The sequence below is a fragment of the Tupaia chinensis genome, unplaced genomic scaffold, assembly GCF_000334495.1.
Source record: "Tupaia chinensis unplaced genomic scaffold, TupChi_1.0 Scaffold148012_1, whole genome shotgun sequence".
In the NCBI taxonomy this organism is placed as follows: Eukaryota; Metazoa; Chordata; class Mammalia; order Scandentia; family Tupaiidae; genus Tupaia; species Tupaia belangeri.
In genome coordinates this window covers 1980933-1993718 of record NW_006207862.1, presented here as the reverse complement: position 1 = coordinate 1993718, position 12786 = coordinate 1980933, and the positions used below count along the sequence as shown (strand labels likewise).

Genomic DNA, 12786 nt, shown 5'->3' with positions numbered 1-12786 from the left:
AGAGTGATAGAGAGAGAAGGAAAGTGAGAAAGCAAGCCACCAGGTCCGGGACCTGAACTGTAGTCGTCCATGGGGGAGTCCAACGCTCTTAACTACCATGTCACCTGCTGGCCCCAGCAAAAAAATTTTTTGATATGTAAAGTAAATGTTCGTGGGAAAAACTAAAAATTTAAAAAGTAAAAAAAAATAGATGAATATGAGTAAAAGATATTAGTCCTATAACTTTTCTGTGAAGTTAAAATTATTACCTGTATTACTCCCTATTGTTCCTATAACATGTTACTGCAAACTCAGTGGCTTATGAAAACACAACTTATTATCTTTCTATCTTCTGGAGATCGTAAGTGAGCAGGGCTGCATTCCTTCTGGAAGTTCTAGTATATAATTGTTTTCTTGACTTTTTTTTTAAAGAATTATTCGTTTATTATTATGACTATTTTTACTTTACCAGAGAGAAAGAGGGAAAGAAAACAAGCCGCCAGGTATAGGACTCAAACCATAGTCAGCCATGTGGGAGTCCAGCACCGTAAGTACCATGCCACCTACTGGCTCCATTTTCTTGACTTTTCTAACTTCTAAAGGCTACCTGCATTCCTTGGTTCATGGGTGCACCATGCCAATCTCTGCTTCAATTCTCAGTTCTCCTTCTCTGACTCTGATCCTCCCTCCTCCTTGCAATGTGATTACACTGAGCTCACCTGGATAATGCAGGCTAATCCTCCCATCTCAAAATCTTAATCGAATCACATTGCAGGGTCTCTTTTGCTGAATAAGGTAAGAAAATCACAGGTTTTGAGATTAGGATATGACAATCTTTAAAGAATAATCATTCTGTCACATTTCCCTTTCCCCGTACCCCTCCCATTCATTCATTTATTTTTGATAGACAACATGTGCTCACACATTAAAGAGGGAGTGCTTTCCCAGCCCTCCAACTTCTCAGGAGCCTGCGCACAGCCAGCATGTCTTCAAGCCAACCCAGGTATCCGAACCTACCAGCCAGCCACGTGGCTTCCAGCCTTGCATGGCTCCTGCGTTATTACTGCACCACTGTGGCTAGGGCCCCAAAATATATTTTTAAAATACCTTTGGGGAATAGCCAGTGTGTGATAGTTACGGCAGCTGGATCCCACATGGCCAACTGTGCAGTTTGAGTCTGGACTCAGTGGCTTGAATAACACTCTAAGTTCATGTGCATGCATGCCCAAAATCCCAAAAGGAGAAATGAAAAGGCTGTGGCATGATCATCCTCCACAGGGAGGTCTCACTTTCCCTCTCTCTCCAGCAAGCACATGTGCCCTTTAGCAAATTACAGTGAGAAAAAAAATGGGACCTTACATTCTTAGGCCATAAGACTAAAGAAAACTAAAGGATATAATTAGCGTAAAAAATCAGAACAGTAGATACCCTTCAGAAGACAGGCAAGAGGAAGAAGTCTGAAGTACTGATAAGATTTTATCTCCCAGCCTGCATGGTGATTACAAACATATTCATTTGTCCTGTATAGTCTTCTGATATGTGTTATGTTTTACAATTTAAAAGAAAATCAAAATAAAAACAAACAAAACAGTCTAAGCACAAATATAAAAGAAAATACAATTTGTTTTCAAACTTTTATGTCAAGGACTTTTCTTTAAATTCGTTTTGTTGTTATTATTTTTTCAATTTGACCAGAGAGAGAGGAGAAAGAGACACAGAGAGAGAAAGAGAAAGCAAGCCACCAGGTTCGAACATGGGAACCCAGAGCTTTTACCCACCATGCCATCCGCCAGCCCCAAGGATTTTTTTTTGCGGGGGGAGAGGTTTTTGCTACAGGGCACGTGCAGGCCAGACAGACAGAAAGTGAGAAATCACCCCCCAGGGGGGATGGCCACGCCACAATCCCTTCCCCTCCATTCTCCTCTTAGGATCTTGAGCACGCAAACACACATGCCCGGCGTGACTTTAAGCCACTGGGTCCGGGACTTGAACCGTGGTCGGCTACATGGGAGTTCAGCGACATAGCCATTACACCAACTGCTGGTCTCCCCAAGGATTTTTTAAAAGTAAAAAAGTTTCTTCTTAAAAAAAAAAAAAAGAAAGAAAGAAAAGAAAAGAAGAGGGGAAGAAATGCGTTCATTGACTTCGCAAATCAAGACTTCACCAGCAGGAAAAGAGTAAAGATGGAGGCTCACGATCTTTATCACCAGCTGGGCACAGGGACCAAATTTAACATGAGCTGCTTCTCTGCAGACACAGTCCGATTCCAGCAGGAAAAAGGAAATAAGACTTTGATTCGTCAAAGGTACTGCAGGGATTGGACTTTTTGTAAACAAGAAATCCATCCCAGTTGGGAGTGAAGCATCAGGAACACATCAAGAGGTCTAAAATGAAGAAGAAAAAGAAGAGCAGATAAGTGCAAGAAAGAAGGAACAGAATAAAAGGAAAAGGAAGAAAAAGAAGATGATTTCAAAAGTTACTGGTGAAGAAGAAGGCACTATACAGTGTCTGTATACTGTACTATACAGTGGATGTCATCTGTGGAAGCAACGACTGAAGATAAAAAAGTTAAAGGAGAAAGTAAACTAACTTCAGGAAAACTTAAACTTCACCTGTAATAAACACAAAATTCATATCCAAGGAACTGATCTTCTTGACCCAACTGCTACATTTCAACAACTTGGTCGGAAATATAAAATCAATTCTCAACTGCTTCAGAACATTCTAGATACAGGTTTCCAAATGCCTACGCCCATCCAAACGCAGGCCATTCCAGTTATGCTACATGGTTGGGAACTTTTGGCTTCTGCTCCTACTGGATCTGGAAAAACTTTGGCTTTTAGCACTCCTAGTTTAATGCATCTGAAAGAATCCATAAATAAAGGTTTCAGAGCCCTGATTATATCACCAACACAAAACTTGCTAGCCAGATTCACCAGGAGTTAATAAAAATCTGAGAGAACAGGATTCAGGATACACATGATCCACAAAGCAGCAGTGGCAGCCAAGAAATTTGGACCTAAATCATCTAAGAAGTTTGATATTCTTGTGATGACTCCAAGTCCACTAATGTATTTATTAAAATAAGATATACCAGGAGGGACCAGCAGTTAGCGTAATGGCTATGTCGCTGGACTCCCACGTAGTCGACCGCAGTTCGAGTCCCGGACCCGGTAGCTTAAACTCATGCCGGGCGCATGTGTGTGCGTGCCCAAGATCCCGAGAGGAGAATGGAGGAGAAGGGATTGCGGCGTGGCCTTCCCCCCTGGGGGGTGATTTCCTGCTTTCTATCTCTCTGTCTCTCTCTGTCTGTCTGGCGAGTGCATGCACCCTATAGCGAAAACCTCTCAAAAAAAAAAAAGATATACCAGGAATAGATCTAATGAGTATTGAGTGGCTGGTGGTAGTGGAATCAGATAAACTGTGTGAAGATGGCAAAACTGGCTTCAGAGACCAGCTGGCTTCCATTTTCCCAGCCTGCACACCCCATAGTGAGAAGAGTTATGTTCAGTGTAACTTTTGCCTATAATGCTGAACAGTGGTGCAAGCCCAACCTGGACAATGTCATTACTGTATCCACTGGAGCAAAGAATTATGCAGTAGAAACTAGAGTAAGAGCTTCTCTTTGTTGGGTCTGAGACTGAAAGACTTCTAGCCATGAGATAACTTATTAAAAAGGGTTTTGATCCTCCTGTGCTTGTTTTTGTTCAGTTCATTGAGAGCTAACAAGCTTTTCACGATGAGCTCATATATGAAGGTATTAATGTAGATGTTATTCATTGAGAGAGGATACAGCAACACAGAGGTAAAACCGTCCACAGCTTCAGAGCAGGAAAAATCGGGTCCTTATTTGTACAGCCTTCCTAGCAAGAGGGATCGATTTTAAAGGTGTGAACTTGGTGGTCAGCTATGACTTTCCAACCAGCTCAGTGGAATATATCCACAGGATAGGTCGAACTGGAAGAGCAGGACATAAGGGGAAAGCTGTTACATTTTTCACTGAAAACGATAAACCATTACTAAGAAGTACTGCTAATGTTATACAGCAGGCCGGCTGTCCCGTACCAGAATATATCAAAGGCTTCCAAAAACTACTAAGCAAAGGATGATTAAGAAACCATTGGAAAAAGCATTAGTACAAATCCAAAATATTTCTTAGAAAAAGCAAAATGGAAAAAAGTTACTTGTCAGGATAACAAGAAAGTAGCTTCTGATGACAAAAGTTAAAAACAGACATTATGACTATCCCACAAATGTGATTTTATGATCCCAGAGTGAATGTTGTTTTTATGGACTACTTCAAGTCAAGTCACCTGTACCAAATATTTGACATCAAATACAAGCACCTAGGTTGGCAAAAATACTCCTAAAGTATCGAGACCTGTCAAATTTCAATTTATCGATGACTTTTAAATGATTATTTAGTGGAAATAACATTGATATTTCTGTACTTCGAATCCAGTGAGGTACTTCTTATAGAAGAATAAAAGCTTATGGTAAAAGTAGCAACACCCAAACATGGTGACCTCTTAAGGATTCTTCCCTTCAAGTATAGAAGATATGATGCACCCCCGCGCATGTATGCACAAGGGAGGACAACATGGAGGTCTCGGCTTCCACTGCGGTGTCCACTTTGGGCGCACCTGTGGCCTCGCCTGCAGTCCCCACCTCACTGGAACAGTTGAAGGAAGGGCAGATAAGAAAGGCAGCAGAAGCTCTGTTGGCACATGCCAGAACCAGGAGAAACAGTAATGGATTGCTTTTGAATGCGAATGAAAATTTATTTTTAGTGGTGGTATTGTGGAAAATTCCTAGTAAAGAACTGAAGGTCAGATTGCCCTTGCCTAATGGTATTAGAACAGATTTAGCAGAAATTTGTTTATTTACCAAGGATGGACCAAATTTGACTCCTGAAAAGACAGAACGTTTCTACAGAAAGCTTCTGAACAAACATGGAGTTGAAATCATTTCTCAGATTATTCCTTTCCAGACTTTGAAAAAGGAATTTAAAGCCTATGAAGGCAAGCTTCACCTTCAGGGTAGTTTTGACTTCTTCCTCACAGATGAGAGGATCATGTGGCTCTTACGATTGCACCTTGGGAAGCATTTCTATCAAAGAAAGTCCCAGTAAGTGTGCAGCTTCTAGCCAAGAATGTATCAAAAGAGATCAATAATTCTATGGGTAGAATCATCTTAAACATCTTGAAAAGTGGCTCTTGCAGTTCTATACACATGGATCACACTGGAACGCAGGTCCAGCACGTCGTTGAAAATGTTGTTCCTGTCATGAAAAGGCTTTCAAAAAAACTGCCAGAGAAATGGGAGAGTGTGAAACTCTCATTTGTGAAAACTGAGAAATCGGTTGCCCTTCCCATCTTCTCACTTGTCAGCAATCAGGATGAAGCTAAGAGAATATCCACTCCTACTCAGAAGAAAAAGAAAAATTAAAAAATGGGAAAGAAGAAAATACAAAGAAAAGGGATATGAAAATCAGAAGAAGAAAAACAAAAAGATAATGCAAGAAGGTAGCAAGGCTACATGATAACTAAAGATGATGTAGCACTGAAAACTGGTGGTGTTCCAGTGAGTAATTCTGGATCCCAGAAAGGAGTGAATGCAAAAGAGGAGGAGAAAAAGATTGGCCAAGTGAAAGCCCAATTTAAAGTAAAAGATGAATCTGAGATGGAATTCCATGACTGGTACCAATAGAAGAAACTCTGGCTAAAGGAAATACAGAGATGAAAATAGAAAGCACAGGAAAGATGTCTCCAAAAAAGAGGTCTTGTCCCAACACACCTCATGGAAAGAAAAGAAAGATGTTGTCAGCTTCAGATACCCCAAAAACTGCAGAACCCAAGACTCCAAGTAAAGGCCTGGGAAAGAAGCCAAAACTTGAAGAGATGGAAGAAGAAAGAACCTCTTCGCCGGGGAAATAAGACCCAAGACAGACTCCAAAAAAGCCAGGAGCCAAGTTCCCTGATACTCCTAGTAAATCTGTAAAAAAAGCTCCCCACACCCTCAAACAGTGGCCCCCCCAAACCCAAATGCCCCAGTCAACCTAAAGTCAGTGAGTAAATAAGAAGGAGGAAATGTCAGTGCTTTTTAAGCATACTTAGTCCTGACTCCACTGTAGTCTTACCCAGGTCTGGAGGTTAATATGCTTATAAACCTCCACAGGTGATTCTGATGTATATTCCTGGATATAAGAGGTTCAAAGTAAATTCTGTTCTTAAATTAGTCTTTGTGCTTGCTTATATAATAGAAGGAAAGTGGGCGGGGGGGAGATGTGATGCATGCTATTGGAAGACATCTGAAACATTTGAAATAGTTATGAGATTAAAAAAAAAAAACTTCACCAGTAGAACTAGATGCACTTCTAATGCCTGACAGTATATTCAAGAATCTTCCTAAGTCAACCTGAAAATGACTAACCTAAAGGGGAACACGGGCTAACGGCTTTAAGTTTCCAGTTTATTATCTCCATAACTTTCATTTTTATTGCTCAACTCTCCTTATTCTTTTTTTAAAATTTATATTATTCATTCATTCATTTATTTTAATTTGACCAGAGATAGACACAGACAGAGAGAGAGAAAGTGAGAAAGCAAGCCACCAGGTCTGGGATTTGAACTGTGGTCAGTCAGGTGGGAGTGTCAAGCATCTTAACCACCACACCACCTGCTGGTCCCTAGTTCATCTTTTCTTATTCTTCAACCTTCTCTCTCATAATCTGCCCTAATGCCCAGCTGGGAAAAGAACGTTTTACAACTCTGCATTTCTTTAGGAGCCTACCACTTTAGTCCACTTCATTTCACTCATCAAGAAAACTAAATACTGAAGAACAAAACACAGGGACAGCAAATGGCACAGTGGTTACATTGCTAGACCCCACATGGCCAACTGTTCGAGTCCCAGACCTGGTGGTTTCAAACTCATGCTGGGCACATGTGCATGCATGACCAAGATTTCAGGAGAAGAATGCAGGGAAAGGGATTGTGGTGTGGCCATTTCCTCATCCCAGGGGGTGATTTCTCACTTTCCCTCTCCCTGTCCCTTTTTCTCTCTCTCGCTCTGGTGAGTGCACATAGCAAAAACCTCTTTAAAAAAATAAATAAATAAAACAAAACACAGATCTTCTCTGTGGTTCGTCCTTCACCTTGGCTTTATCTCCTTTAGCATCCCCTTCAGCCTTTCTCTTGGGCATGATGGCGACGACGGTGGGACGTAGGCGCTGGACGCGGGGGATGCAGCGGCGCACAGGCTTTGGCCTGAAATACCATGATTGTTTATGAAAAGTATCTTTAATAAAGCTGGATACAGTTTGGCAAAAAACAAAACAAAACAAAACAAAACAAAACATAGAACACAGCAAAGAAGGGAAAGTAACAAATGGGATACCTAAAGGTCATGAAATCTAAAGTCTTTCAGGGAATTTGGAGTCATGAGAGTTCAAAAAAGGGGCCAGCAGGTGGAATGGTGGTTAAGGTGTTAAACTTCCACATGGTTGACCATGGTTTCAGTCCCAGACCTGGTGGCTTGAAAATCATCCTAGGCACATGTGCATGCACGCCCAAAATCCCAGTTAGAAAAGGAAGAGAAGGGACTGTAGTAGGGCCATTCCCTCGACCTCCCCAGGGGTATTTCTCACTTTCTCTCTCTCTCTCTCTCTCTCTCTCTCTCTCTCTCTGGCAAGTGCAACACGCCCTATGGCAAAAACCTTACCAAACCTTACCCCCCGCCCAAAAAAGTTCAAATAGTCTTTAACTCTTTTGGAGATTATATCATTTACAACTGACTCTATTGGATGATCTTCTAACAAGTAAAGAAATCATCTAAATTTTACCTTGCCTAGCAAAAAAACTCTTCTCTTACTGAATTATCTAAATTTAATGTGGTGAACCAAACAATCTTCAAAGCAATGGCATCCATCTCTAGAGCCACTGTTTTTCTTTGCTCGGAATTTATCATATTCCTGCCATAAGCCTGTTCATTGAAATGAATAAAGACCAGTATCAAATTTTTTACTCCAGGGGTTTAATTACGCTGGGCCCTGCTCCAACTTCACCATTACTTGGAGCTGGAACTGTTTATTCCATTAGGCTGGCCACCCAGGCTGGCGCCTGAAAATACTAATGCTATTGACCTTGCACCGGCAGGGAGAAGCAAAGGGTGAAGTAGCAGAAATTTCCCGGGGCACTTTTGCCTAGATGAACACAAATGTGTTTCCTTATAGCTAAGTCTCAACATCTCTGAGCTCAGCTTATTTGTTAAATAAGGTCTCATCCAAGGGGGGAAAAAAGGCCTGCAGAAGCTTCTCCCATAGAAAATGTATGTGCAAGTCTAAGTCACAGTTCAGAGTTCAAGGTTACATTCTGTCTAGGCAGTCTAAGGTGCTTAGGACTTTTTTGTTTTCAGAGAGATGTTTGTTGTAGGGCACATACACTTGCCAGTGAGACAGAGAGACAGAAAGTGAGAAATCACTCCCCCAGGTGGGGATGGCCACACTGCAATCCCTTCTCCGTTCTCTTGGGATTTGGGAGACACACGCACACGCACCTAGCATGAGTTTCGGTCTGGGACTCAACCATGGTGGGCCATGTGAGAGTCCAGTGCTTCAACCACTATGCTACCTGCTGGCTCCTGATTTCACTTTTAATCAAGCACTCTGGGCTCCACTGGAGCAGAATTTTTGGCAATGCTATTGGTATGAACAATAAAGAAGGAATAATGAAATCTAAAAATGTCAAGTTTGGGGAGAAGGCTGGTAGAGAACAGTACGATTAGCCCACCGTGGAGCCCAGAGTTCTGCTTCCTTAAAGCTCGACCACCACAGGTGCATTGGCCAGAGCTGTCAGCTAGCAGAATCTGGGAAGCCCCTCTTCAGATTCAGACTGAAAGATCATGCTCCATTATCTGACAGCTGGAGGAAAAAAAAACAAAACACTAAAAAGCTGATCCAAACGTACAGTACCAGAACATAAGTAATTGTAGCTCTATGCCTTGAAGGTACATCCTGATTGCCAGAGACAAAAAAAGAAATCCTCTATTATATTCATATATGTATTATATTTTAGGGACTCCCAGCATAACAAAGGTTTGTGCCTTAGCTATAAATGGCCTGTAACCTGGAATACAGAGTCTAGGACTCTAATTCCCAATCTGTCACAAACCAGTTATAATTAGACAAGTAGTTTCATTTCTCAAGGCCTCTGTTTCCTCCTCTGTAACAGGGAGATGGCCTAGTTTACCTCTAGCACAAAGGTCCTATAAATTATTTTACATGTTTCCATGAAATCTATAAGCAAGTACCTGATAACAAAATAGGTATTTGTGAGAGATCCACCAATTAACTTCCTAATATTTTTGCAAGAAAAAAAAGAGGAAATAAGCTTGAAAGGCTTCCCCTATGTCCTTGCATTTTCTTTCTTTTTTAGTGGCCAAATCTCATAAAATAATTTCTAGACAGGTGATATAAACCTCATTCACAGATGAAAGTTCTTCAAATACGGCAGAATGGTAAAAAGAGCATTTGGCTTTGTAACCAGATAGGTGAGCAGCAGTATGACCCAGGGCCAGTTAGTTGCTCTGAAACTCAATTTCATCATCTATAAAACAGACAATACTTCCATCTCAAGTTTGTTCTGCAAATTCAACAATATATACGTCAAGTGCCAGGCACACGGTAGTACAGACGTAATAGTACTCTTGCCTTTTACGTGACTACAAGACACTGGATAAATACCATCTTTACTTTTTCTCTTTTCAAAGCAGCATTGGGAACTCAGTTAGGCTCTGCTGAGTCATTTCCATTATTCTCCAAGAATATTCAGAAAAGTTGACTTTGAGTTGAGAGTCTCTACATGCTATTAATGAAATACCTTGTTAAGTTATACAAGCTTCAGAAAAAAAGGGTTTTGATTCTTCTCGTTTACATATTCCACCTATTCAGACATAATTACGAGAAAGTGGAGAGTTTTTGTTTTTAATTTTTTTAGAGATATTTTTGCTATAGGGCATATATGTACTTGCCAGAGAGAGAGAGAGGGACAGAGACAGAAAGTGAAAAATCACCTCCCAGGGGGAATGACCACGCCGCAATCACTTCTCCTCTATTATCCTCTCAGGATTTGGGGCACACACACACACCCACCCACCCAGAGTGAATTTTAAGTTGTCAGGTCCAGGACTCGAACCACAGTCAACAATGTGGGAATCCAGTGATGTAACCATTATACCATCTGCTGATTCCAAGTAGAGAGCTTATTTTTTTTTTTAATAATTGCTTTATTTAGCTTTATTTATTTATTTAATTTGACCAGAGAAGGACAGAGCAAGAGAGAGGAAAGTGAGAAAGCAAGCCACTTCGAACCATGGTCAGCCATGTGGGAGAGTCCAGTGCCCCTAACCACCATGCCACCTGCTGGCCCTACCAAGTGCAGAGTTTTAAAAAACAAAGGACAAATATTCAAACATCAGCTTTTATACTGACCAGAGAAAAGAACTTTCTCCTATCTTGTCTAAGTATCTCTACACACTAAATAGTGAAGAGAATCCCCCTTCAATGAGTACAAAAAATATTCCAATCTACTTCCCTAAAAACTTAACTTTCTCAGGACCAGCAGTTAGCGTAATGGCTATGTCACTGGACTCCCATGTAGTCGACTGCAGTTCGAGTCCTGGACTTAGTGGCTTAAACTCGCACCAGGCACATGTGCATGCGTGCCTGGGATCCCGAGAAGAGAATGGAGGAGAAGGGATGCAGTATGGCCATCCCCCCTAGAGCGTGATTTCTTGCTTTCTGTCTCTCTGCCTCTCTCTCGTCTTTCTGGCGAGCATACGCACCCTATTGCAAAAACCTCTCAAAAAAAAAAAAAAAAAGAACTTTCTCTCCAGAAATAACTGGAAAGCACTTGTTAGCAATGCAATGTACATTTATTCTCTAAGCTGGACACTGAACTAATCACTTGAACGTTTGTGATGGGTTAACAGTGCAACATCTATTCAAGCTAGATCCTCAGCTTCTTCCTGAAGCCATTCTTGCCCCCACCTCCATTGTAATCCATGGGATTATTACAAGTCCAGTTTGGTATAACAATAATTATAATGACAACAGCTAACACTCATTCGGCATTAGCTAAGTACTGCGTTCTGCTCTAAACATCTTAAGCTTATTAACTCATTTGCCCTTCATATCAAAACTATAACATTAAGTACTTATAATACCCACTTTAGAGAAGATTTCTAAAATGTCTACAGAATATATCCCCTCCTGAATATGCCACAAACCCCAGCCTTCTTTCAAGAGATTGTATTTTTGGGAACCAGCAGTTAGCGTAATGGCTATGTCGCTGGACTCCCACGTAGTCGACCGCGGTTTGCATCTCGGACCCGGTGGCTTAAAACTCATGCTGGGCGCATGTGCGTGCGTGCCCAAGATCCCGAGAAGAGAATGGAGGAGAAGGGATTGCGGCGTGACCATCCCCCCTGGGGGGTGATTTCTTGCTTTCTGTCTCTATGTCTCTCTCTCTCTGTCTGGCGAGCGCACGCGCCCTATAGTGAAAACCTCTCCAAAAAAAAAAGAGTGATTGTATTTTTAGCCTACTAACAGGACCCTGCCTCTGGTATCCCACTCAACTCACTCCTCCACACTACCTTCAATTACTTCACTACAATGCTAATCATATCACTTTAGTTCCCGCTTTAAGTCTTTTTTTTTGAGAGGTTTTTCACTATAGGGCGCGTGCGCTCGCCAGAGAGACAGAGAGACAGAGACAGAAAGCGAGAAATCACCCCCCAGGGGAATGGTCACGCCGCAATCCCTTCTCCTCCATTCTCTTCTCGGGATCTTGGGCACGCACGCACATGCGCCCGGCGTGAGTTTTAAGCCACCGGGTCCAGGACGCGAACCGCGGTCAACTACGTGGGAGTACAGCGATATAGCCATTACGCTAACTGCTGGTTCCCCCGCATTAAGTCTTTACTAGTCCCCTAGGATTACAGGAAACATTAAAAAACCTTAACCCACACAATGCCTTTCACAACCTGAATGCCATTTACTTTCGTGCTTTTAATTCTTACCTATCCCTTATTCTATCCACTTTCTTGGTTCCAGTGTTAACAAATTTCTAAAACGGCTAAACACCTCACAGGCACCATTTCCTCTTCCAAGAACGCTCACTCCTGCATCCCTGCCATCATGGCACAAACGTGTTATTCCTTCAAGACTGTTCAAGTGTCACTTCTTTTTTTCAAGTCTTATCCAACCACTAGGAAAGCTCTTCTCTCTGTACCAGCTGTACTCTCCTCTGATAGCACTTATCTCACAGCACTATAATTATTTCTGTAAGACGTCTTCTCCAGGGACCAGCAGATGGCGTAATGGCTACATAGCTGGACTCCTATGTAGTCGACCGCAGTTCAAGTCCTGGACCCAGCGGCTTAAACTCACACCAGGTACATGTGCGTGCATGCCCAAGAGTCCAGGAGGATTTCTCACTTTCTGTCTCTCTGTCTTTCTGGCGCAGTTCTTTCTTGGCGAACCACGCCCCCACCCCCAAAAAAAAAAAAAAAAAAAAAAAAAAAAAAAAAAAGGTCATCTCCAATCCCAATCCCCACCCCAAAGCATGAGGTCTTTAAATGTAGGGCCCATTGTAGCTATATAATACATCCATGCTATGCATTATGTCTACCTGGCATATAGCAGGCATTTAATAGATAGTGAACAAGTAAAAAACAAAAACTTGTTCACAACTACTATCTCCATCCAAGTGATGCAATAGATAAATCATTTTTTATATAAGTCTTCAT

The 12786-nt window shown here is 41.7% G+C and overlaps 1 protein-coding gene and 1 pseudogene across 4 annotated transcripts in view; one reads left to right on the top strand and one right to left on the bottom strand.

The window, feature by feature from the left end:
• ASCC1 (activating signal cointegrator 1 complex subunit 1) overlaps positions 1 to 12786 on the bottom strand; it is a 113733-nt gene that overhangs the window by 77252 nt on the left and 23695 nt on the right. The window lies entirely within an intron of this gene.
• LOC102494804 (putative ATP-dependent RNA helicase DDX52) lies at positions 2163 to 4206 on the top strand (annotated as a pseudogene).